This window comes from Pan troglodytes, chromosome 1 (assembly GCF_028858775.2).
Source record: "Pan troglodytes isolate AG18354 chromosome 1, NHGRI_mPanTro3-v2.0_pri, whole genome shotgun sequence".
NCBI classification, from domain to species: Eukaryota; Metazoa; Chordata; class Mammalia; order Primates; family Hominidae; genus Pan; species Pan troglodytes.
Window position 1 is genome coordinate 195314692 of NC_072398.2, and position 19358 is coordinate 195334049.

Consider the following 19358-nt stretch of genomic DNA (forward strand, 5'->3'; position numbering starts at 1 on the left):
TGGAATTACAGGCGTGTGCCACCACACCCAGCTGATTTTTTTTTTGTATTTTTTAGTAGAGATGGGGTTTCACCGTGTTGGTCAGGCTGGTCTCGAACTCCTGACCTCAAGTGATCCACCCACCTCGGCCTCCCACAGTGCTGGGATTACAGGTGTGCACCACCGCACCAAGCCCCCATGCATTCTTTTATTTAATTATTACACCTGTGCTATGAGATTGGTGTAATTGGTCACCTCATGAGAAAAAAGGCTTGAAGAAATATCTTGTGCAGCTGATAAACAACAGAGCCACATTGGAACCCAGATCTGCTGACTCACTGTTACTCTAACGCCTGTGTTACTCTATCTAGAAAGTGAGGACTGAAGACCAAACCTATAGCAACTATAAATGTATATTTCATGGAAATTGTTTGAAAATGATAACAAATGAGAATGGAGGGGCTTTTATTGTGGTGGAGGAGGTCCGTTGAGGTCCCCAGAGCCAAGTGCAAAAGTGTCTGTGATACTAATAGTGTCACATTTCTTCAGAGCTTTGCAGTTTACATTTTGTTTTTATTGCTTATTTTTAAATTGTGGTAAAATATATGTGACAGGAAGTTTGCCATTTTAACCATTTTAAGTGTACAGTGTTGTAGTATTAAAAACGTTCTTATTGTTGTGCTACCATTACCACCATCTATTTCCAGAACTCTTTTCATCCTGCAAAAATAAAACTCTATACCCATTAAACAATAACTCCCCACTGCCCCTCCCACAACTCTGGAAACCATCATTCTGCTTTCTGTCTCTGTGAATTTGACTACTCTAGGTACCTCCTATAAGTGGAATCATGCAGGCTGGGCACGGTGGCTCATGCCTATAATCCCAGCACTTTGGGAGCCCGAGGCAGGCAAATCACCTGAGGTCAGGTGTTCGAGACCTGCCTGGCCAACATGGTGAAACACCGTCTCTACCAAAAAATACAAAAATTAGCCAGGCATGGTGGCGGGCACCTGTAATCCCAGCTACTCGGGAGGCTGAAGCAGGAGAATTGCTCGAACCCGGGAGGCAAAGCTTGCAGTGAGCCGAGGTCGCTCCACTGCACTCCAGCCTGGGCAACAGAGCGAGACTGTTTTTTTCTCAAAAAAAAAAAAAAAAAGAAAGAAAAGTGGAATCATGCAGTGTTTGTCCTTTGTGACTGGCCTATTTTGCTTAGCATAATGTCCTCAAGGTTTATGCAGTAGTATGTATCAGAATTCCCTTCCTTTTAAAAGCTGAAAAAGTATGTATATACCACATGCAGTATACATTTTTATATACTTACTTGGGTGTATAATTTCATACAGTGGAGATTATGTCCCCATTTTTCAGGTAAAGAAAGAGATTTAGAAGGGAAGTGGCTTGCACTAGAGACAGACCCAGGGCTAGGACCCAGACCCCATCTTATTTTCTCTCCTCACGCATTACTTCATTATAAGGCTTCCCAGGCACAGGCCTCACACTCCTCTGTGTTTGAGATCCTCAGACAGTGCATGGTGGTGAGGGGGTCTGACCATGCCCGTCATCATACAAGCCATCGTAAGCTAGACCTAGCTATAGAAGACACAGACTGCGACAGGGACTCAGACCCCATACGGACCTCTACGGACAAACCAGGGAGAGCCTGTGGCTGTCAGTAAGGAGGGGGCTTGTTAGGCAGAAACTTTGAGCTCTGGCAGAAGGCAGTGAGAGCTGGCTCTGACCTGAAGGACAGGATCATCAGAAGGAGGTGGGATGATGAGATGTGGGGGTGGATTTTTAGCATGGACCAGCAGGGGCCCAGAGAAAGAGGGTTTTGTAGGATTTGGCCAGGAGGTTCCCTATGCATTTGCCAGACAGGCTAGCAAGCTGCTCGCTTGCATTCCTATGAAGCAAATTGTTCCAGATGGAACTTTCAAGGTGGGTGGGAGTAGGAGGAGGGAAACACACATAGATAGGGTGGCTTTACTGAGCCTGGCACATAGGAATAGGTGTGTTTGAGGGTGGACTCAGGTATGAACCTGCATGGTAGAAAGTGCAATGCCATGTGCAGGGTCATGTACCAGGTCCAGAGAAGGGTAGGGGACTTCCAAGTGATCTCAGCCGCTGGGTGAGGACTCTCTGTGTTTACTCCCAGCCCCACCCTGGACTTTGTGGAAGGGAGGCATCAAGAGGACAGATCACATCACGTCAGAACCTGGCACGAGCTGGCTCCCGGCATCCTTTGGCTAATCTTGCCCTGGTGTAGGCCATCACAGAAGCCCCCTGGATATTGCCTGGTGCCTCATTAATGGCATTGCTGAGCTCATTAATTTGATTTTTCTCCTCTCCTCAGTCTTCCAACTTGGAGCTGTCACCTCAGTCACTCCCAGCCTGGGGCTGGGTTTGCATGGAGGATCCCTCAGAGGTTGCTATCGGTCTCATGACACAGATTCAGAAAGACCCGACTGGAGCTCCCTTTGGGGGTGCAGTATTTTCCTAGGGGTGTTGCAGCAGAGCACCACAAACTGAGTGCTGAAATTACAAAATGTATTATCTTGGGCTGGTGCAGTGGCTCACACCTATAATCCCAGAAGTTTGGGAGGCTGAGGCAGATAGATTACATGAGTCCAGCGGTTCGAGACCAGCCTGGGCAACATGACAAAACCCTGTCTCTACTAAAAATACAAAAAATTACCTGGGTGTGGTGGTGGGTGCCTGTGGTCCCAGCCACTGGAGAGGCTGAGGGGGGATGATAACCTGAGCCCAGGGAGGTCGAGGCTGTAGTGAGCTGAAGTCACACCACTGCACTCCAGTCTGGGCAATCAGAGTGAGACTCTGTCAAAAAAAAAAAAAAAAAAAAAAAAAAAAAAAAGGAAAGAAAGAAAGAAGGGAGGGAGGGAAAGGAAAGACAGAGAGAAAGACAGAGACAAGGAAAGAAAGAAAGAAGAAAAGAAAGAAAGAAAGAAAGAGAAAGCAAGCAAGCAAGTAGGGAGGGAGGGAAGGAAGGAAGGAAGGGAAGGAAGGAAGATGCTGAGTGCAGTGGCTCACGCCTGTACTCCCAGCACTTTGGGAGGCTAGATGGGTGGATCACTTGAGGTCAGGAGTTCGAGACCAGCCTGACCAACATGGTGAAACCCCATCTCTACTAAAAATACAAAAATTAACTGGCTGTTGTGGCATGCACCTGTAATCCCAGCTACTTGGAGGCTGAGGCAGGAGAATCACTTGAACTCAGGAAGCAGAGGTTGCAGTGAGTTGAGATCACGCCACTGCAGTCCTGCCTGGGTGACAGAGTGAGACTCTGTCTCAAAAAAAGAAGAAAGAAAAGAGAGAGAGAAGGAAGGAAGGAAGGAAGGAAGGAAGGAAGGAAGGAAGGAAGGAAGGAAGTTTTTGTCTTACAGTTCTGGAGGCTTGAAGTCTGAAATCAAGGTATTGACAGGGTTGGTTCCCTCCTAGGGCTCCAGGGACAATGGTTCCCTGTTAGGGCTCCAGGGAAAATCTGTTTCATGCCTCTCTTGCGGCTTCTGGAGGATAGCTGGTGTCTTTGGTGTTCCTTGGCTTGAGGATGCATCCCCCCATCTCCGCCTTTATCTTCACATGATGTTCTCAGTGTGCGTGTGTGTGTGTGTGTGTGTGTGTGTCTGTGTCCAAATTTCCCCTTTTCATAAGGACACCAGTCTTATTGGATTAGGGCCCACCCTAATGACCTCATTTTAACTTGATGGCATCTGTAAAGACCCTATTTCCAGTTGAGGCTACATTTTGAGGTAGTGGGGACTTGGAATCCAGCATATCTTTTTTAGGGGACACAATTCAACCCATAATGTGGGAATCTTTTGTTCTTCAAAACCCTCCTCTGAACACCATGTGTCTTTAGGAAACTCATAAGCCTTTGTATCCAGAATGGCATGAATTTAAGCTCAGGAAGAACTTCCTAATAGGATGTAGTGAAAGTCATGACTATGGCCAGGGGCAAGAGCAAGGAGAGGAGGGGGAAGAGAGGAAAAAGGAGAAAGTAGAGAAGGAGAGGGAATGAAGGAGAAAAATCATATCCAAACTCTGTTTTTTTTTTAGGGGGGGAGGTGGTTGGGGAGGACAGGGTCTCACTCTGACGCTGAGGCTGGAGTGCAGTGGTGCAATCACAGCTCACTGCAATCTCGACCTCCCAGGCTCAAGTGATCCTCCCACCTCAGCCTCCAGAGTAGCTGGGACCACAGGTGTGTGCCATGATGCCTGGCCAATTTTTTGTAGAGGTGGGGCTTTGCCATGTTGCCCAGGCTGGTGTCGAACTCCTGAGCTCAAGCAGTCTGCCCACCTCGGCCTCCCGAAGTGTTGGGATTACAGACATGAGCCTCCAAATTCACTTTCGATATGCTTATAGGAGGAAACCATGTTAAAGTCTTTCTAAGAACATGGGTTGAATCTCTCAGCTGGACCCAAACCAAAGCCTTGGCCAGAGAATATGATTTATATTAAAGACCCCTTCCTCTCACAGCCAAAATGTTGAGGGAAAGAAGTTTCACATAAAAGAATGTATTGGCCAGGCGCAGTGGCTCACGCCTGTAATCCCAGCAATTTAGGAGGCCGAGGAGGGTGGATCACCTGAGGTTGGGAGTTCGAAACCAGCCTGACCAACATGGAGAAACCCCGTGTCTACTAAAAATTCAAGATTAGGCCAGGCACGGTGGCTCACGCCTGTAATCTCAGCACTTTGGGAGGCTGACGCGGGCTGATCACGAGGTCAGGATATCGAGACCATCCTGGCTAACATGGTGAAACCCCGTCTCTACTGAAAATACAAAAAAATTAGCCGGGCGTGGTGGCAGGCGCCTGTAGTCCCAACTGCTCGGGAGGCTGAGGCAGGAGAATGGTGTGAACCTGGGAGGCGGAGCTTGCAGTGAGCTGAGATCATGCCACTGCACTCCAGCCTGGGCAACAGAGCAAGATTCTATCTATCTCAAAAAAAAAAAAAAAATTAGCCTGGCGTGGTGGCACAAGCCTGTAATCCCAGCTACTCGGGAGGCCGAGGCAGGAGAATTGCTTGAACCCGGGAGGCAGAGGTTGCGGTGAGCCGAGAGTGCCATTGCACTCCAGCCTGGGCAACAAGAATGAAACTCCATCTCAAAAAAAAAAAAAAAAAAAAGAGAACATATTGCAGATTCCTATTTACATAAGAGTGAAGACTAGAAAAACAAATCTATGGTGATAGAAGTCAGAAGTGGTTACTGTTGGGAAGGATAAGCTGGGAGTGGGCATTACAGGGCCTCTAGGGTACATTGACTGGGTGATGGTGTAGGTATATGTGACAATTCACAGAGCTTGATATTTAAGACGACTTCAGTTTACTATAATTAAATCATATCACAAAAATCAATCAATAAAATAACCCCTTTCTTGCTTTTTTCACCCCACTGATCACCCCAGGCCACTCTGTCCAGTTCTCAGGCTGTTTCCATATTCTGTGCTCACAAATGTGAAATAAAATAGAAAAACAACTAGCATGATGTTCAGCACATAATAGTACTCACAAAATTTAAATTTCCTTTATGCACCTGTGCACATCATGTTCTGGGGATACAGAAGGAGAGGTGTCCACAGATGACCTGAGATTCTTCTCCATCAGCCATCCGTGGAATGTGGAGGCCCTGGGAGTAGAAGCATGTTCAGGCTTTGGTGGAAGACTGGTAAAAAAATAAATAAATAAATAACGTCCCCTGTCCTCAGGAACAGAACACAGCCCAGCAGAAACCCCAAATCATAATTAAAAGATGCCCTGCAACTCTCTTGGCAGCATACATTTTGAAGATGAAAGTAAATGATTAAAATAATTAAACACTTCAAGCTGACAAGCTGGAGCAGAATCTTGCCAGCGGACGTTTGTCAGTAATTAGCTAATTAATCCTGGCACAGATTATAAGCCATAACAAACCAGTCAGGTTGAACAGAGCCGGCTGCTCAGAATTAGACTTTTAAAAAAGAAGGGAAGGGTTGGGGGAGGAGAGGACAGATAAGAGGGAAGGAGGAAAAATAAGAGAAGAATAAGACAGGCATTTGGGGCCACCTGGCTTTACCCTACCAGACAGGGCAGGCACAGCCTAGAGGGGGCTTCCTGGAGAGTTTTGGGCCTGTCTAGGCTCAAGGCCCAGCCCATGCTGGTACTTCAATCCAAATGGATACTGGGGTTGTGGGGGAGAGGGAGGGCTCTGTACCTCTGGGCCCCAAACCAGAAGGAACAGTGGGATGGATAGGAGTCCTCTGACCATCCAGGTAGGAGGTGATGTCCCCATCAGGTGGATACGGCATTATTCCATTTCTTATTCCATTCAACAAAGGACTCTAAGAATGACAAGGGTCTCATTTCTGTGGAAAGAAATGACAAGATCCAAATAGGGAATCAGGGCCCAGTCAAGCAGTCTGGCTCACGGCAGGCTATAGACCAGTGCCGAGCAACACAAATACAATGTGAGCCACAAGTGCAATTAAATAAAGAGAAGCAGATGAAATTCATTTTAATTATATATTTTATTTAACCCAGTATTTCCAAAATGCAAGTATTTTGTCATTATGGTTAATATGAAAACATTTTTTTCATGAGCTATCTTACATTCTTTTTTCCTAAGTCTTTAAATTCCCGTATGTATTTTATACTTTTAGCCCATCTCAACTCAGACTAGCTATATTTCAAGTGTTCAATAGCCATGCATGGCTAGCAGCTCCTGTATTTGACAACACAGCTCCAGACATAAAAAGAAGTAGGGGAGAGGGATCCTAAGCCCTGGGACAATCTGCAGCGGGGGTAGGGGAAATCAGAGTGGCATGACCTCCTCATTGTCTGTGTTTCTCTCCTTGGCCATTCTTCCACCTCGCTGCCCTGGCTGGCTGTTTCCAACCAAATCGGCCTCACTTTCAAGGCTCTCTAAAGATGAAGGTTCTGGGAAGGACAGAGAAGAATCCAGAGGAAATGGATTCCTGCACCAGTGCATACACATGGGGCAGGGGAGTGCTACTGCTGCTGCACAAAGAGTTATGCCCTGCAGTCTGGGAGCACGATTGTGTCTGTGCACCTGTGTGTTTCAGAGATGCTCCAGCACACCAGCACTGACCTTCAGGCAGCCTCTTGCAGCCTCAGTCCCTGGGAAAAGCCCAGTTTCCTTCATAATCATGTCAGGGAAGGGACAAGAGATGGCACATTTCACTCTAATGGAATGTTCTGGAAAGACTGTCAGAGGAAATTTGTCTCTTGGAAAATGATCAGAATCTTTTTGAGGTGAAGATCAACCACTTCTAGGCAGAGACCAGTCCATCTTCCACTGCAATTCTGGCTTAAGTTCTCCACAGATGAGTTGAATCCCTCAGAAGCCACATCAAAGTTCTGGAAAGAGTGAGGGAGTGAAAGGACACAGCCCCTGACCAGTGGCATGGACTTGTTGGTGCAGCCACTGCCATGGGCTCCACTGCCCAGAGGAGAGCTCTGGAGAGGGCAGAGGAGGCAAGAGGAAGAAGGTGGGCTCTGAGAGCCACACCCACAGCTCAGATTGCAGGGCAACAGAAGCCACTTTGTCTTCTAAACTCACCTCCCAAGGAAAAAACCCTTCTTCCTCCACTCCCAAAGTGCACCCTTGTTTAGTCAAGCCTGTGTCCCCTGCCCATAGGAAGGAGGAAAGCTCTTTTTAGTACACGAGCAGAACTACATTTGATGATGCAACTTAGTAACTTTGTGCTTAAGAACAAAGCAGCACTGCTTAGGGCCAAGGGAGGTGAAAGAGAATCTCCTGGTGGTCAGAGCTCAGGGACATCCCTGTTAGCTGGGTTGATCAGGGAAGGCCTCAGGAAGAGGTAAGCTTGATCTGTACTTTGGAGATGGGAGGAATCAGAGAACAGAGAGAAAAATGGAGGGCACTTTGGCGGGGAATTTAACACAGACCCTCTTACTCATTGCACATAGCTCTTTAAAGCTTACAAAGTATGTTCACATGTGTAATCTCATTTCATCCTCATTGGACTATGGGATCCCAGAGGTACTGTCTCATTTGAGAGGCAATTCAGCATAGTAATTAAGAGTGCAGTTTTTGAATTTCTGGTTAAATGTGGCAGATGGAATAAATGCATTTATATCTGCTCCCTCAACAAACCTCACAAAAATAAAAGTAAAGCGATATAAAGAAGCCAATGGTGGACCACAGATGTCAACACATTTTTGGAAGATAGCAAGTGGATGGACGGGTTGGCAGAGCTGAGATAGCTGCATACCAAGTGCTATAGCAAAAGATGCCAAAGAGAAGTCAGTCAGTTGGAGACCTAGGACAAGGGAAAGATTAGATATTGGAGGCACAAGTTATTGCAGAAGGTGGGAGTGAGGTATGGGCTAAGAACAAGGGAATGGGTTGAAATTCTGCAAAAGAACCAGGTCCCTTCCATAACATACACAGGCAGATAACTACGTCTTCCATATCTTGTCAAGGACTGGAGGTTTTATTCTAGTTAAAAAGTGAAACAGGCCAGGCGCAGTGGCACATACCTGTAGTGCCAGCTACGTGGGAGCCTGAGGTGGGAGAATGGCTTGAGCCAGAGAGCTTGAGACCAGCCTGGGAAACATAGTGAGAACTTGTTTCTAATTAAAAATAAATAAGGCCGGGCATGGTGGCTCACACCTATAATCCCAGCACTTTGGGAGACCAAGGCGGGAGGATCACGAGGTCAGGAGATAGAGACCATCTTGGCCAACAGGATGAAACCCTGTCTCTACTAAAACACAAAAAGTTAGTTGGGTGTGGTGGCACGTGCCTTTAATCCCAGCTACTTGGGAGGCTGAGGCAGGGGAATCACTTGAACCTGGGAGGCGGAGGTTGTGGTGAGCTGAGATCGTGCCACTGCACTCCAGCCTGGCGACAGAGCAAGACTTCGTCTCAAAAATAAATAAATAAATAAATAGGTTAGGCGCAGTGGCTCACACCTGTAATCTCAGCACTTTGGGAGGCTAAGGTGGGCAGATCACATGAGGCCAGGAGTTTGAGATCAGTTTGGCCAACATGGCAAAACCCCTCCTCTACTAGAAATACAAAAATTAGCCGAGCATGGTAGTGCATGCCTGTAACCCCAGCTACTCAAGAGGCTGAGGCACGAGAATCGCTTGAACCCAGGAGGCAGAGGTTGCAGTGAGCCAAGATTGTGCCATTGCACTTCAGCCTGGGTGACAGAGTGAGACTCTGTCTCAAGAAAGTAAAAAAAATTAAAAATATATGTTTAAAAACCCACCAAAGTTACTCAGGAGACTGAGGCAGGAGGATCGCTTGAGACAGGGCATTCTAGAATGTGGTAAGTTATGATTGTGCCTGTGAATAGCCACTGCATTCCAGCCTGGGCAACGTAGCAACACCTCATCTATATATATATATTTTAAGTGAACCAGGGATACTTCATTTCAACACCGGGCACAGTGGAAAGCAGGTGACAGATGTCATAATGAAAACAGGTGTGTTAGGAGACAGTCTGAACATTAAGACCCTAGGCTCGTGAGACACAGTTTGTAGAATACTGATGGCCAGGTGAATACCCACCCTCTCAGGTGGAGATTAGGGGATTTTTTTACTAGGGAAACTGAGTAGAGAAAAGATCTTTAGCTGGCCATGGTGGGTGGCTCACACCTATAATCCTAGCACTTTGGGAAGCCAAGGCAGGTGGATCATTTGAGGTCAGGAGTTTACTATATTGACCAGCCTGGCCAATATAGTAAAACTACTCTACTCTCTACTAAAAATACAAAAATTAACCAGGTGTGGTGGTACATGCCTGTAATCCCAGCTACTCAGGAGGCTGAGGCAGGAGAATCGCTTGAACCCAGGAGGTGGAGGTTGCAGTGAGCAAGATGGCACCACTGCACTCCAGCCTGGGCAACAGAGAAAGACTCTCTCTCAAAAAAAAAAAAAATCAAAAATAAAATAAAATAAAATAAACCCTTTAGATACTAAGAAAGAGATTAGAGAAAACGGAGAGAAGAGAGAGCACAGAAATAATAGAACGTTTCTCAGAGGTAAAAGACATGAGTTTCTAGAACAAAAAGACTTACCCAAAGACCTACAAATACAATATATAAAAATATGCCCAAACCAAGTCTCATTTGCATGAAATTTTTGATGAACTAGGATATGGATAAAATACTTAAAGTTTCCTTACAGAAAGGAGAGGGTGCACACAAAGGATAGCGTGGAATCAGGAATGGCAATGGACTTCTCAACAGCCGTCCTGGAGCAATGCCTTTAAAAGTCTAAAGAATTCCTATACTGGCCGGGCTCAGTGGCTCACATCTGTAATCCCAACACTTTGGGAGGCTGAGGTGGGTGGATCCCGAGGTCAGGGGATCAAGACCATCTTGGCCAACATGATGAAACCCCCTCTCTACTAAAAATACGAAAATTAGTTGGGGGTGGTGGTGCGCGCCTGTAGTCCCAGCTACTTGGGAGGCTGAGGCAGGAGAATCGCTTGCACCCAGGAGATGCAGGTTGCAGTGAGCCAAGATTGCGCCACTACCCTCCAGCCTGGTGACAGAGAGAGACTCTGTCTCACAAAAAAAAAAAAAAAAAAAAAAAAGAATTCCTATGTCATTCAAGTTATAAGCCAACTGTGAGGGTAGAATAAAGAATTATCTGAAATACAAGGTATCAAGATTTTACTTCTCATGAATTCTTTTTTAAATTTTTGAGACAGTCTTGCTCTGTTGCCCAGGCTGGAGTGCAGTGGCCCAGTCTCAGCTCATGGCAACCTCCGCCTCTGAGGTTCAAGCAACTGCTGTGCCTCAGCCTCCCAAGTACCTGGAACTACAGGCGCTTACCACCACACCTGGCTAATTTTTGTATTTTTAATGGAGATGGGGTTTCGCCATGTTGCCCAGTCTGGTCTCAAACTTCTGACTTCAAGTGATCCGTCCACCACGGCGTCCGGAAGTGCTGGGATTATAGGCGTGAGCCACTGTGCCTGGCTCTTCTCGTGCATTCTTTCTCAGGAAGCCAGTAAAGGACATGCCCTGTCACACTGAGATAAGGATGTGCTTCACTAAAATGGAAGACTAAGCCAAGAAAGAAAAGATGTGTGGGATCCAGGAAAAGGGGACCCACCCAAGAAAAGTGTGAAAGGGAATCCTCTGAACAACTTCTGTGCAGAAGGCCCAGAGGGAGATGGAAGGCTCCAGGTCTCCTTAAGGGAACAAAACGGGGGAATTAATAGATTGCCTGATGTGTTTCATCATGTGGAAATTAGCATTCAGAAGATTTTTACATTCTGTTGAAGAGTTGGGGATGAATTCATGATAAAGATATGGAAAACTAAGAAAATGGCAGAAAGAAAAAAACAAGATAATTAACATAAGTAAAAACAAAAAATCAGCACAAGAAAGATAATGGAAGATTAGTTTCAGCAGTAAATCATGTGTGTGAAATCAGTAAGGCCAACACTGAATACTGATTTGACAAAAAATTATGATGTAACTATATTGGAGTGGTGGAGAAAGGAGATGAGTGGGGGTGGGGTGATACAAACTATTAAATTATTATCTTCCATAATAAACTAAGAACAAGCATTATAAGTATATTATTTTGATATTCAGAGGTAAATACCAGTAGGCAGAGCTCAAATGGTTTTTGTTTTTTCTTTTTGTTTTTGAGACGGAGTCTCACTCTGTCACCTAGGCTGGAGTGCAGTGGTGTGATCTCAGCTCACTGCAATCTCTGCCTCCCAGGTTGAAGTGATTCTCCTGCTTCAGCCTCCTGAGTAGCTGGGACTACAGGCATGTGCCACCACACCTGGCTAAATTTTGTGTGTGTGTGTGTGTGTATTTTTAGTAGAGATGGGTTTCACCATGTTGGTTAGGCTGGTCTGAAACTCCTGACCTCAAATGATCTGCTCACCTCGGCATCCCAAAGTGCTGGGATTACAGGCATGAGCCACCACATCCGGCCTCAAATGTTTTTGAGGTTGCTTTGGGGAGTGAGACTTGATTAGGATATGAACTGCTGTTTTTGTAGCAAGACTTGCAGTACTAGTTTGCTTTTAAAAACAATGTACATGTATTGATTTTCTTAAAAAACAAAATGTAGCCTATGATTCAGATCTCCAGAAGATTAAAACTCAAAGAGTAGAATGTAGATTAAATGCAAACTCCAGGCTGGGTGTGGTGGCTCACACCTGTAATCCCAGCACTTTGGGAGGCCGAAGCGGGTGGATCACGAGGTCAGGAGATGGAGACCATCCTGGCTGACACGGTGAAACCCTGTCTCTACTAAAAATACAAAAAAATCAGCCGGGCGTGGTGGCAGGCGCCTGTAGTCCCAGCTACTCGGGAGGCTGAGGCAGGAGAATGGCATGAACCTGGGAGGCAGAGCTTGCAGTGAGCCGAGATTGCACCACTGCACTCCAGTCTGGGCGACAGAGCTAGACTCTGTCTCAAAATAAATAAATAAATAAATAAATAAATAAATAAATAAATACATACATACAAATTCCAATGGGTCAGGGAGTCTTGTCTGCTCACTGCTCTAGTATAGTAGTCACTTGAATAAATACACTGAGCACTCAATAAATGCTATCTACTATTGTTCTTTGTGTTTGTCTTCAGGGTACATCCCTTCATGCTGGAGCATCAGCATTGCTTCCTAACATGCATATGCATACATGTATACCTATGCACACACATATGTAGGTAAGCCTCAGGGCATATTCCTTCAACAAGTAGTTGCTGAATGAATTAAGAATGATTCCACCAGGCAAGCATCATTGCCTCATTTTGCAGATGAAATAAATGATGTCATATAGCCCATAAATGGAATAACCAACATTTTCAACCTTGGCCTTCAGACTCCAAGTCTTATGTTCTTCCCTCAACAGCCAGCAGCTGAAGAGTTGTAGAAGCACAGAGCTGAGAAATCACCTAGATAGGCTGTGGATGACAAATGGCCCTCTTTGATTGGAAAAGAAGAGGGTTTGTGCACAGGAGAAATGGGCGATGACTCTAGAGATGTGAATGCTTGTCATGTGGTGGAGGAGGGCTTTGAAGTGAAGCGAAGTGAATTATTCAAAGCATTGGGCCCAGGTGCAGTGGCTCATGCTGTAATCCCAGACATTTGGGAGGCCAAAGCAGGAGGATCACTTGAGGCTAGGAGTTCAATACCGGCCTGATATTGAACATAGGAAGACCCTGTCTCTTCAAAAACATTTAAAAATTAGCCGGGTGTGGTGGTGTGCGCCTATAGTCCTAGCTACTCCAGAGGCTGAGGTGGGAGGATTGCTTGAGCCTAAGAGTTTGAGGCTGCAGTGAGCTGTGATTGTGCCACTGCACTCCAGCCTGGATGACAGAGCAAGACCCTGTCTCAAAAAAAGAAAAAAAAAAAAAAACCACACACACACACACACACACACACACAGAGAGAGAGAGAGAGAGAGAGAGAGAGAGAGAGAGAGAGAGAGAGAGAGAGAGAGAGAGCCAGTGGTGTCTGTCCATGGTGCTGACATGAACTCCTATCCATTTCTTCAGCATGGAGCCAAGCCCACTACGTTCATCCTCAATCCCAGGCATCCTTAAACCCCACGGCATCTGTCCATGGTCTTGACCACAATCCTCATTTGCCACTACAGCCATAGTGGTCTGTATCAGAGCTTATAATTCTTAGTCACACTCTTTATGTATAGAGACTCAAGATGATGTTTCCCTCTGGGTGTGGCATAAGAGACCTTCAGTGGTCTTGCAATGCCTAACTCTGTCAAGGCTGAAGCCAAGCTCTGGTAACAGATGGCCTGACAAACTTGGGGCAGAAGGCCAGCCATCAGTAGACATGTCCAGGTCCCTGGGGAGAAGTCTGGCAAGATCAAGGCAGGAGATCAGGGTCAGTGCCAATTGGGCAGAGTTCTAGCCTTGGAGGGACAAGAGAGAAAACTAATGAAGGAAGCCTGCCATGTGGACTTGGTACAATTAGAGGTAATGGAAGAGGTCCTATTCTGGCAGGCACAAGAATGTCAGAACACTCCCCAGATACCATGTGCCAAGCTTAGAAAGAACCTGTAAGTCCAGATGGACCTTGGTGGTCTGATGAAACTGAGCCTGTCTGGTTCCCTTGCTGTTACTTGACAGTTCACTCCCCCAAAGGCAACCCAAAACTGTGGGCTGAGCTTCCTTGAAGTCAGAACTGCCCCAAGTCAGGGCAAACACTGAGGCTCTTGCTGTAACTTGTCTTCAACATTCAAATGATGAAAAGAGAGGTAGAAGTGGGACCAGACAGGGGTCCCCAGAGTGGGTGCCTCTTGAAGACAGTGGAGAGTCCATTTCCAAGTAACATTTTTAGTTTCTACTATGTAGGATCCACCAGCCTTAGCCTCCCAAAGTGTTGGGATTACAGGTGTGAGCCACTGTGCCTGGCCTCAACAATCTACTGAGGAAGGTATTTTTAATCCCATACACGTAGAGCAATTGGAGCCCAGAAAGGCAAATGACTTGCCCAAGGTCACATGATAAGTATGTGGCAGGGTCCCTGCTTTTTTCTTCTTATGATGTAAGCACCCAGCTGAACCCTGCACCCACTCACTCACACAGGACCCTCCAAGCAGGCAGTGCCTTCCTGAAAGGCCATCTGTCCTTCTACCAGCTGCAACCAGCATGGCTGAATGAGGTGAGTACGGTTTATGCCCCCACCTTTGGTTGGATGCAGCTAAAGTGGCTCTGAGCACCCGTTAGCTCTGGGGTTTGGAGGAGGTCTGGAGACTCCAGGTAGTAGGGATGGGGAGAAAACCTCTGTGGAGGGAAGAATCTGGTGGCAATGGGAGTGGGAGAGGACTGGCTTCCTGCTGCTCCCAGAACGATTCTCACCTGCCAATCGATGGCTGCAGACTCACGCAAGTGCTAATCAGCTCCATTGACACACACAGGCTGGGGCTACAATCCATTTTCACATGGAATGGCAGATCGATTCCTCATTCTCTGCAGTCCCCAACCAGCCTCATCAGGCCATCTGTCCTTGAGGGACTGAGAAACTGGTTAACTCTCTGCACCTCTGGCCACCTGTGAGCTTTGCCCTTCTCTATATTCTCCTCCAGATACAATCTCACTCCCCAAACCATTGCCAGGCAGAGCAGTACAGCAGAACTCCGGGCTGGGAGTCCAACAGGCCTGGGTTCCACTCTTAGATCAGCAGCTAATTGTGTGACTTTGGACCAGTCACTTCACCTCTTCTAACCTCAATTTTCTCAGCTGTGCAGCAGGGATAAAAATGTCAACTCTGCAGGGTTTCTGTGAGGACTCAATTATAGTTAGTGAATGTAACGTGGGGAAAAACTGCAAAATGTAATTAATATAAAGCCCAGGATGCTGTTCCTAGAATAGGTTCTTCCCTAAACCCAGCCCCTTGCCTTTCACCTAAAGCCCTATTTTTGAGGTCTGACAGTACTGGGAGTGCATTTCTGTTGACATAAATCTAGAAGAGGTTGTCTCCTCTCTCAGGTTATGTTAAGTGGCCCAAAACAGCTCTTGATCCCTTGTTTTCCTGACATGATCAGACCTTCTAGTGGGGACCTCTGAGTTCTGGAAACTGAGCTTAGAAGCAGCAGAAACCAGGTAGGCAGGAGCTGGACCCAGCCAACCCAGGTGGAGTGCCTGGTAAAAGGGTGTTTCTAGGGCTCTGGGTAAATTTCTAGATTTACCTCCTACACTCAGAAGTAAAATCCCACCCATATTGACACACACATATATTATATCATATATATCATATATCTACACACACACACACACACACACACACACATATATATGTAATTTTTTGAGACAGAGTCTCCCTCTGTAGCCCAGGCCAGAGCGCAGTGGCGTGATCATAGCTCATTGCAGCCTTGAACTTGGCTCAAGTGACCCCCCAGCCTCAGTCTCCTGAGGAGGTAGGACTACAGGTACATGCCAGCACACTCAACTAATTTCTTTTTTTTTTTTAGACAGGGTCTGTATCTGTCATCCAGCTGGAGTGCAGCTCACAGCTCACTGCAGCCTTGACCTCCCCAGGCTTGCGTGATCCTCCCACCTCAGGCCCCGAGTAGCTAGGACTACAGACATGCACGACCACGACCGACTACTTTTTTGTAGCCATGGAGTTTTGCTATGTTGCCCAGGCTGATCACAAACTCCTGGGCTCAAGTGATCTGCCGGCATTAGCCTCCCAAAGTGTTGGGATTACAGATGTGAGCCTCAACAATTTTTTTTAATTTTTCATACAGGCAGAGTCCTGCCATGTTGCCCAGGCTGGTCTCAAACTCCTGGCCTCAAGTGATTCTCCTGCCTTGGCCCCCCAAAGTGCAAGGATTATAGGCATTAACTACCATGCCCAGCCCCATGTTCACATATATTTTGACAGTACTCATCAGTTTTATTTAATTTCAGAAAAGAAGATCACATTCTAGAGATGCTCTTCACATTCTTCCCATACATATTCTCTGCCAAAAGGCAGCGTCTTCTTTCTTCCTCAATCCTATTCCCAGTCATAAATGATTATACAGGAGTAGGAAACATTTGCCCAAGCTGGGCCAATCAGATTCTTTCTAACTTCATGTGCACTGTGGTAAAGAGGAAATAACCATTTGGGGGCAGCCATAGTAGTGCATGTGAAAACAGAGGAAGCCAGTTTACTGAGAGGAGACTGGAGCAGACATGCAGATAAATCCAGAGGCAAGAACTCAGGAGGCCCTGAGAGAGCAAGGTGGGGAGTTGCTCCATGATGACTTTCTAGTTCCAGAGCATATCAGCTGTATTTCTTTGTCCCTGTGTTGGACCACTATAAACAACCTTTTATAAAGCCGGCTTGCATGCATTTCTGCTCTGTTAGAGTCTAATAGCCAGACTCTAGCTAGAACAGACCCAAAGCGTGAAACTGCTCCTTTAACTTTTTTTAAAAACCATCTAGTATTAATATTGACATGTTAAGTGGACAGTTACAAACACTGAATTAGAAGCTGTTTGGTCATGGAACAGGTCTTCCAAAGTGCTTCTGAATTAGTGTCTGTACACTACATCTACCTTGGGGTTAGACGGCCACTCATTTATTCATTTTAAAAAGTATTCAATAATAATACTTGATAGTAATTACTATGTTCCAGGTACCATACTTTGTACTGAACATACAATGGGAGCAATACAGTCTCTGCTTATTTGAAGCTTGCTTTCTATTGGGCTAACCCTAAACACGTTTAATTTAAACACATTAATCAAATGATTGAAACACATACATAACACCATACCTGATATCTCCTAGGAAATGTTATACATGCACTGCACATATGAATTAACTCATTTAATAATTACATTATCCTTTTGGGGCAGATACTATTATCGTATCTTTTTTTACATATTAGAAAATTGGAGGACAGAAAAGTTAAGTAACCTGCCCAAGGTTACACAGTTGTTAAGTGGCAGAGCTGGGATTCGAACCTAGTCTGCTCGATGCCATCACCCATACTTAACCATCACATCATACTCCCTCTCAGTACAAATGAATAACACTATAAGGCCAGGGATGAATCTGAACCAATTCCTCTGTTCTCGTGTAGGCCCATTTCCCCAGATGAGGGCCAGGAAGCTGAGCATATCTAGCCAGTTACTAAGAGTGACTGAAGGAAGCCCCATCAGCTACCTCTGGTGCTAGGGCAATGCATGGAACTTGGGCCCAAGCTACTGGAAAGGAGCTCTGGTCAGTGCCCATCCTACCCTGGGCCCTGCACAGCCATCTGAACTCCCCAGACCTGCCAGATTTCTGAGGTCTTCAGAGAGATTCCTGGTGAGGGATGCCAGGTCTCATGGCTAGCTGTTTGGCAAATGCCTCCAAACAAAGCGTTGCTCTGCTCAGGGCCTGCATCTCCTGACTGTACTCTGGGTTCTTTCTGTTCCAGAGCATCCATAGGCAGCTGCTCTGATTCAGAAGTTTTCTCACATCCACGCCTGCCTTTTCACCCCATTTCCTGACTGCATCATTGCTCACTGGGATGGTGCTAACAGCCTCTTCATGGGTCTGCTGGGGCCAAGTCTCTCTCCTTTGAATTCTTCTTCTTCACAACTGCTACAATGAACTTTCTAAAATACATGCCTATGTCATGCTCTTGCTTTAAAAACAATGGGTCCCCTTAAGATATTACCATTAGGGGAAACTGGGTGTGATATTGGAACTGTCAGGACTCCTTTGCAGTTTTTTATAAACCTAAACTTATCCCAAAATAAAAAGTTTGTTTAAAGAAGTAATGACTCACTACATCACTTACTCTGATACTCAGGATGCTGTGTCAAGCCCCCGCCCCCTGCTGCCTTCTCATCATTCCCTGAGGGTGTCATCCTGTTGGAAACCTCAATAACCATACATTGTTTGGAGCGCTCTTCATACCCTTAACTTTCTACCCTGGTAGCCTGATGAGCTCCTAACTAGTCGTATTTATTTATCAGACATGTATAGAATTTTTAACTGTGTACGAAGCACTTAACACATAACTCATATGATCTTTACAACCACTCCATAAGGGAGATACTATTGTTAACTCATTATACAGATGGGAGAATTAAGGCATTCACAAAGAAGTTCGGTAACCACACATGCCCCAAAACCACACAAAGGTGGCATTCAAACCCAGGTAGTGTAGATCCAGACTCTACGCTCTTAATGAGGACACTGTGCTTGCTGCCTTTTCAGCTCTCAGAGTTCAGCTTAAGTATCACCTCCCCTGGAAGCCTTCTTTGATTCATTTCCAGCAAAGTTACTGTCTTCTCCACTCTCAGATCCCATATCTCTTTGTATATTCATTCATTTATTCATTCAGATGCTCATTCATTCAATATTCATCAAAACATATATACCGAGCTCTCACTATGTCATATCTTTTTTCTAGGCACTGGGAATCTACCCATCTGCAATACTCTGTGTAATCCTATATTGGAATGATGTGTTGATCTCTGTCTCCCTCTGGGCTATTTCTTCAAGCTATTAATCTTTGTAGCTCCTTTAGAATCTTGCACAGTACCTACCATGTGGTTTGTCCTCAGTAAATGTGCTTCGCAAGAATAAATGAATAGTTATCAAAAATTGTGATGACAGTAATGATAATGTCAACCATTCAGATGGAGTCTGGTGTGTGACTGGGACAGTGTGGGCTGTGAGCCAGGGGCCAGGTACCTCATCAGAGTCGAGCCCTAGGCCAGGAGGCTCCTGGGGAGATGACAAGTGCCTTCTGCATGTAGACCAAGCCATCTTTGTCACTGTGATTATATCTGCCATTAGTGTTGGTGTTATGCTGCAGTGTGGCAGGTGCCAGCAGCAAACTGGCTTGTCACACTTCCTCATAGCAAGAGAAGCATCAGGGAGGCAAATGCTCCTAGAAGA

General features: G+C 45.9%; 1 long non-coding RNA gene across 1 annotated transcript; it reads right to left on the minus strand.

Annotated features, from left to right (window-relative positions):
- Positions 1–5371: 5371 nt before the first annotated feature.
- LOC134807241 (uncharacterized) lies at positions 5372–9277 on the minus strand. The gene is made up of 3 exons (XR_010147155.1): positions 9235–9277; positions 6189–6339; positions 5372–5660 (listed from the first exon to the last, which is right to left on the minus strand). It is a non-coding gene; the product is annotated as an uncharacterized LOC134807241 (long non-coding RNA).
- Positions 9278–19358: the final 10081 nt, after the last annotated feature.